This window comes from Nyctereutes procyonoides, unplaced genomic scaffold (assembly GCF_905146905.1).
Source record: "Nyctereutes procyonoides isolate TBG_1078 unplaced genomic scaffold, NYPRO_anot_genome, whole genome shotgun sequence".
NCBI classification, from domain to species: domain Eukaryota; kingdom Metazoa; phylum Chordata; class Mammalia; order Carnivora; family Canidae; genus Nyctereutes; species Nyctereutes procyonoides.
Genome location: NW_026575142.1, coordinates 31036684 through 31043669, shown reverse-complemented (window position 1 = coordinate 31043669; position 6986 = coordinate 31036684). Strand labels below are relative to the sequence as shown.

Here is a 6986-nt window from a genome sequence, read left to right as displayed (position 1 = left end):
TGAAAACTGGAGGGCCTTCAAGCCTCTCATTGCTGCTCAGAACAGCAGGGCTCCAAGTACTCTCTGCACTACCCCACTTCCACTTTGGCCAAACCAACTACACCCCCCCCCTGAATTTCTTTTTTTTTTTTTTAAGATTTATTTTTTCGTGAGACACACACACACACACACACACACACACACACGGCTGATATCACAATTGTCTGTCATGGCTCAATAAACAAATACTGGAGCCTTCTTTCCACCAGCCCTTCTCCAACACTGACCACTGGTTCCTGTTCCTCACTTACATTAACTAGCCCCATTTTGGGGCTATTTGGGGGGAGGTGAAACTCCATAAGAAGATGGCCCAGGTTGATGCTAAAAAGTTTTCAGAGAGCCAGCCTGAAAAGGAAACCCCATGGAAAGACAAAGTTTCTTGAGAAGAGAAGCAGAAGCCCCATGCTGAGTGGGAAGTGGGGAAAAAAGGGCTGCTGCCCCTGCTTCTGAGGAGGAGATGGATGAATGTGAGCAGGTACTGGCTGCTGAGCCAAAGGCCAAGGATCCCTTTGCTCACTTGCCTAAGAGTACCTTTGTGTTGGATGAATTTAAATACAAATACTCCAATGAAGACACCCTGTCTGTGGTGCTGCCACTTGTTTCAGAGCACTTTGATAAGGATACCTGGTCTCTGTGGTATTCTGACTACTGCTTTCCTGAAGAGCTCACCCAGACCTTCATGAGCTGCAACTTCATCATCAGAATGTTCCAGGGGTTGGACAAACTGAGGAAGAATGTCTTTGTCAGGTGTCATTCTCTTTGAAACCAACGATAGCAGCCCCGTTTCTTGAGTCTGGGTCTAAGGCCAGGAGCCTGCCTTTCTGCTGAATCCATATTGGAAGGTGCACTTCAAGTCATATATGTGGCAGAAGCTGGATCCTAGCTGTGAGGAGACCCAGATGCTTGTTGAGGAGTACTTTTCCTGGGAAGGGGGCCTTCCACCTTCCAGCATGTGGGCACAGCATTCAATCATGGCAAGATCTTCAAGTGAACATCTCTTACCATCACCTAGCTGCCTGCACCTTCTTGAAAGAAGATGGGGATTATTAAAGGAAACTGAACATTGGGGGAAAAAAGAGGAAGGAATATATGATAATGGTTAAGAGAGACAAAGTTCATGGTCAGCTTGAGAGCTTAGATGTCATTCAATATCATGGGGCAATGGGCTATGAAATGGAGAGTGGTGAGACATGAAAAAGATAAGAAGCAATGAGTTCATTTAGGGCCCTAAAAGAAGGAGCTCAAGAATCATGTTAAGAACAGTGGAAACAATTGAAGAATTTTAGCAGAAGACCAGGTATGAAGACTATCAGTGTGGACAGTGAAGTTTTATGGTTCGAGTGTGTTGGTACAAATGTGTTGCAATAATATGAGATATAAACTTTGTGACACAAATAAAGAGGAATGCATGGGTTGAAGACCTTTTAATGAGGTAACATCTGCAAAAGTTGATAACTAACTAGAAGAGAGAAAAAAGGAGAGGGAGAAATGAAGGATTCTGGCTGGAGCAGTGCATGGAGCAGGGAAGGATTTGTGAGAAGGGGATCTGATCAGATTTGTTGGGGGTGCATTTGAGAAGTCTGTAGAACATATACATATTAATTTACAAAGCAGGTTTATGTGTTAGATCTAGTCATTCACTTATTTGACAAATGTTAATTAAATGCTCTTTCTAAATCGGATGCTTTCTCCCTGGCAGGAGGGGAAATTGGAATAAGGCTCCTGCACTACTATAACAATCAAGATAGGACATTATGAAAATATTTATTACTTACATATTTTATATCCAGAAAGAAAACAAAGTGACTATTATGGGTTGTATTATGTCTCTTTAAAATTCATGTGAAGCCCCAAACCCCAGCACCTCAGAATATAGGTGTATTTGGAGATAAGATCTTTAAAGAGGTGATTAAGTTAAAATGAGACTGTTAGAACTGGGCCCTAATCCAGTGTGACTGGTGTACTTATAAGGAGAGGAAGAGGCACCAGGAATGCCCACATACAGAGGAACAAATATATAAAAAGTGGCAAGAGAGTGGCCATCTGGAAGGCAACGAGAGAGGCCTCAGAGGAATCTAATCCTGCTGGCACCTTAATTTTGAACTTCCAGCCTCTGGAGATAGGAAAAAATAAATTTCTGTTCGTTTTTTTTTTATGATAGTCAGTGTGATATTTTTTAATAGCAACCCTAGCAACAAATACAGTGATTAATAATTAAAACATCCGTGTACATGTACACAGAGCAAATAAATTAATGATAAGGAGAAATCAAGAACTAGACAAAGAAGATGCATAAAAATTCCTTGTTTCCAAATTTATTCAGGAATAGTTGACAAATATTGTTCTTTTGTAGTATACAACAGGATGATTATATGCACGTATATATACATGTGTGTATATATATGTGCATGTAAATAGAATGATTTCTAAGATCACAATAATTAACCATCACCTCACACAGTTAGCTTGCATGTGTATGTGTGGTGAGAAGGCTTAAGATTTACTCTCAGAAACCATTAAGTACACATCACTGTGTTATTAACTAGAGAAATTATTTGTCTTAAATATTTTTCAGAGGTAACTAAATATTTAAATGTAAAATTAAATAGGACTGTATTCTTTCAGCAAAGGATATAACTTATTAATAGAACTTTAAAATGTTTGATTCATTTCTTTTATTGCCCTTTTCTTTGGTCAAATGAACTTTGCATTATTCTTGAGAGTCTTGGAATGATTCAAATCCAGGGATAAAATATGGAAATTAAAATGTTTCTTATTCTGTGACATGAAGTAATTAGATGATTTGCTTCAGTATGTTGACCTTTCATTTATAAGCTATTTTTTGAAACATATTCTTAATGTATTATACAGAAGCAATGTTCTCAGAAGGGTAAATAACAAAGTTAATGACTTACTATTTTTTTTTCTTTTAGTAAATGCCAGTTCTTCAGCCTTTAACAAATTATTGCCGGAAAATAAGCTCATACTTCAGTGTTTCTGGAACATATAGTTTGTGATACCAATATGAAAACACTAGCAGTGAAAGAAAACTGTATAAGTAAAGATGAAGTAAGCCAAGAGGGTAGCTTCTGTGAACCACTTCAAGCTACTTTATTCACAATCACTGCCTCTCTTCTAGAATGTAGACAAGATGTCCAACAAAGGTCACCCTTAAATGTTTCCAGAAGCCAAGATTTAAGTAATGTTTTTTCTCTTTGGTGAAATATACTTTTTAAGAAGCATCACTCAGATTATATTTTAAAAACATCTGATTTTTCCATTTACAGGCTTGAAAAGTAGCACAATGGCGCATTTGCAGAGGCAAAGTAGGCCTCTGTTAGCCTAGGCCTCTGATCTGGATAATTCAATTGTTTGGAAGCAAGTTCAAACTGACTTAAGAGATAGAAAGAACCTGCTGGTACTTATGCTGAAAACTCCAGAGTGTTGGTAGACTACAGGTACAAATTAATTAGGTTTCTACTCCATCTTCCAGGGATTCTTTTGGGAATTCCTCCTTAGCTTGTTGACTATGTTGTAACAGGTCTTGACCTCAATAAATGAATTATGGCCAAACAAGACCCACCTCTAGAGCCTGGAGTGGGTATAATTCCTAATAGCCTAAGCAAAGGAGATATTGTAAGGATCCCTCTCTCCTATTGAGATCATTTTTATTTTTTAAAAGATTTTATTTATTCATGAGACACACACACACACACACACACACAGGCAGAGACACAGGCAGAGGGAGAAGCAGGCTCCATACAGGGAGCCCGATGTGGGACTAGATCCTGGGTCTCCAGGATCACGCCCTGGGCTGAAGGCAGGCGTTCAACTGCTGAGCGACCTAGGCATCTGAGATCTTTTTTATTTTAAATAAAAATGATCCAGGCTCATTTTTAAAGATCTTACTGGTTCATAAATCTGATTCTATTAAAAGTCAAATAATTTTGCTTTTAGAATAATATACACTTACACACATACAGTACATTTGGTTCATAATGCCCAAGCAAGTCTATGACATAGATAGTATTGCTATTTCCACTACTGTGCTTATTTTGAAAAGGGTAGGGGTGCCTGGGTGGCTCAGTCAATTAAGGTCTGCCTTCAGCTCAGGTCCTGAACTCATAGGTTCTGGGATGGAGCCCCATGTCAGGCTCCCTGCTCAGCAGGGAATCTGCTTCTCCCTTCTCCTCTGCGCCTCTCTCTGGTTCATCCTCTCTCCCAAATAAATGAATACAATTTAAAAGAAATAAAGGAAAAATATAGTAGACCATCTAAGCTTAGGTTTTCTAAGAACCCACTGGTTGGTTTACTGTAGAGATCAATTATAAATCGATACTTTCAAGGCTCCTTTAGGGAAATACATTTTATTAGGTGCTAATTTGGCTGATTAGACAGCAATCAGACTTCTTTGTATTCTAAATAAAGCGGTTAATATGACAATATTATTTCATTTACTCTGATTAGGACTCTTGATTAGGTCATGAAGGATATTTAAGATAAATGGTGACAAGTCCGAGAAGAAGTTGGGAATCTGATTTAGAGCTGATGTTGTCTTACTTAACTGTAGTTAATGCCACAGAAGAACTGAGAGGAACATTGTTTGTATTCATGTCTTAATATTTATTGCATGGATACAACATTGTCCCTATTGCACAGGATCTCATATATACACTCATTCAACAATGATTTCCTCACATTCAAAGATCTTATGATTCAATGGGAAAGATACATACATACATGAATATAAGTCGAAATGCTTAAAAGAAATATAAGTAATATTATAGTAGAAGAAGAGAGAAAGAACAATGCAAATGCATTGGAAGATGTGGAAAGTCTTCCTAGAGGAAAGTTCTTTCAACTGGTGCTTGAAAGATAAGAGCAGTGGTTCAGTAGAGGTAAGTCAGGGCTCCACCTACCCTTAAGAAGAAGAGCGATGCCATAAAGGAGCAATAGATGTGAATGTGCATTGATTCCATGATGGGAGATGGATGGTATGAAGGGAATATTATGATCAAATTTACAATGGAAGGTCTTGAATCTCATGGTAAGAAATTTAAACTACGTTTTATGACTAATGAGGAATTGTTGAAGAATGAACAATAAGAGAGTAAAAGATTATATAGAATATTGATTATATAGACTAGGAACTCTTATAGCTGCATGAAGCATTGAGCACTGAGAACTTCCAATAATCAAAGGAAAGGAGGAAAAGAAGGCAGGAAAATCAGTTATCAACTGATTGCGGTAGTATTCATGAAAACTATTTTCAGAATATCATTAGAGTGAAAGGAAGAGTCGAAATTCAGAGACATTTAGGAAATGAAATTAATAAATTTTGATGATGCAAAGGATGAGGTGAATGTTGAAGTCAGACATAGCTGTGGTGGAGATTGCTAGTTATCTTTCAATATTTATTCTCTTTGTCTTATATAGTGCCCAGAATGTTAGCTGGACACATTACCACTCAGCTAAATGATGATACTTTCAAATCTCCATAGCTTGGTATAGCTATAGTTATGGCCATGGGATTAAATACAGGCCTGAGAGGCATAAATGCAACTTCTAGAAATTCTCATTAAAAGAGAATTCCCTCTAGCATTTTTTTCCTTCCAGGTGCTGAGATATGGATGGGACATGTGACAACACCACTGATCCTTCCTGTACTATGAAGCGGAAGCCATGTGCTACATGTGCTGCTCTTGCTTACTTTAAAAAGTGGGAAAGTGGAAGTGAATCACTGGTGATGGTGGAACAGCCTGGGAATACTTACTTCTGGCTGCCTTTTACCTAACATAGAAGTAAAGGTGAAAGTATCTTTTTGTCATTCACATTTTAACTTTTTTATATTATATATACCTAAGCTTATTCCTGACTCATTCAGTGACATCAGATTTCCTACTTGAGAAATTCTATCGTAGGCTATCTTTTAGTTTTGTTGACTGTTTCTTTTGCTGTGCAGAAGCTTTTTATCTTGATGAAGTCCCAATAATTCATTTTTGCTTTTGTTTCCCTTGCCTTCATGGATGTATCTTGTGTATCTTGCAAGAAGTTGCTGTGGCCAAGTTCAAAAAGGGTGTTGTCTGTGTTCTCCTCTAGGATTCTGATGGATTCTAGTCTCACATGTAGATCTTTCATCCATTTTGAGTTCATCTTTGTGTCTGGTGTAAGAGAATGGTCTAGTTTTATTCTTCTACATGTGGCTGTCCAATTTTTCCAGCACCATTTATTGAAGAGGCTGTCTTTTTTCCAGTGGATAGTTTTTCCTGCTTTATCAAAGATGAGTTGACCATAGAGTTGAGGGGCCATTTCTGGGTTCTCTATTCTGTTCCATTGATCTATGTGTCTATTTTTGTGCCAGTACCACACTGTCTGGATGACCACAGCTTTGTAGTACAGCCTGAAATCCGGCATTGTGATGCCCCTGGCTCGTTTTTTTTTTTTTTTTTTATATTCCCCTGGCTATTCGGGGTCTTTTCTGATTCCACACAAATCTTAAGTTGATTTGTTCCAACTCTCTGAAGAAAGTCCTTGGTATTTTGATAGGGATTGCATTAAATGTGTAAATTGCCTCGGGTAGCATTGACATTTTCACAGTATTAATTCTTCCAATCCATGAGCATGGAATATTTTCCATCCCTTTGTGTCTTCCTCAATTTCTTTCAAAAGTGTTCTGTAGTTTTTAGGGTACAGATCCTTTACCTCTTTGGTTAGGTTTATTCCTAGGTATCTTATGCTTTTGGGTGTGCAATTGTAAATGGGATTGACTCCTTAATTTCTTTCTTCAGTCTCATTGTTACCCCAAAGATACAAATGCAATGAAATGCCGGAACACCTGCACCCCAATGTTTATAGCAGCAATGTCCACAATAGCCAAACTGTGGAAGGAGCCTTGGTGTCCATCGACAGATGATGGTTAAAGAAGCTGTGGTCTATGTATACAATGG

General features: G+C 38.1%; 1 pseudogene; it reads left to right on the top strand.

Moving 5' to 3' along the window:
• Positions 1-212: 212 nt before the first annotated feature.
• Positions 213-1030, top strand: LOC129498436 (elongation factor 1-gamma-like; annotated as a pseudogene).
• The last annotated feature ends 5956 nt before the right edge of the window (positions 1031-6986 follow it).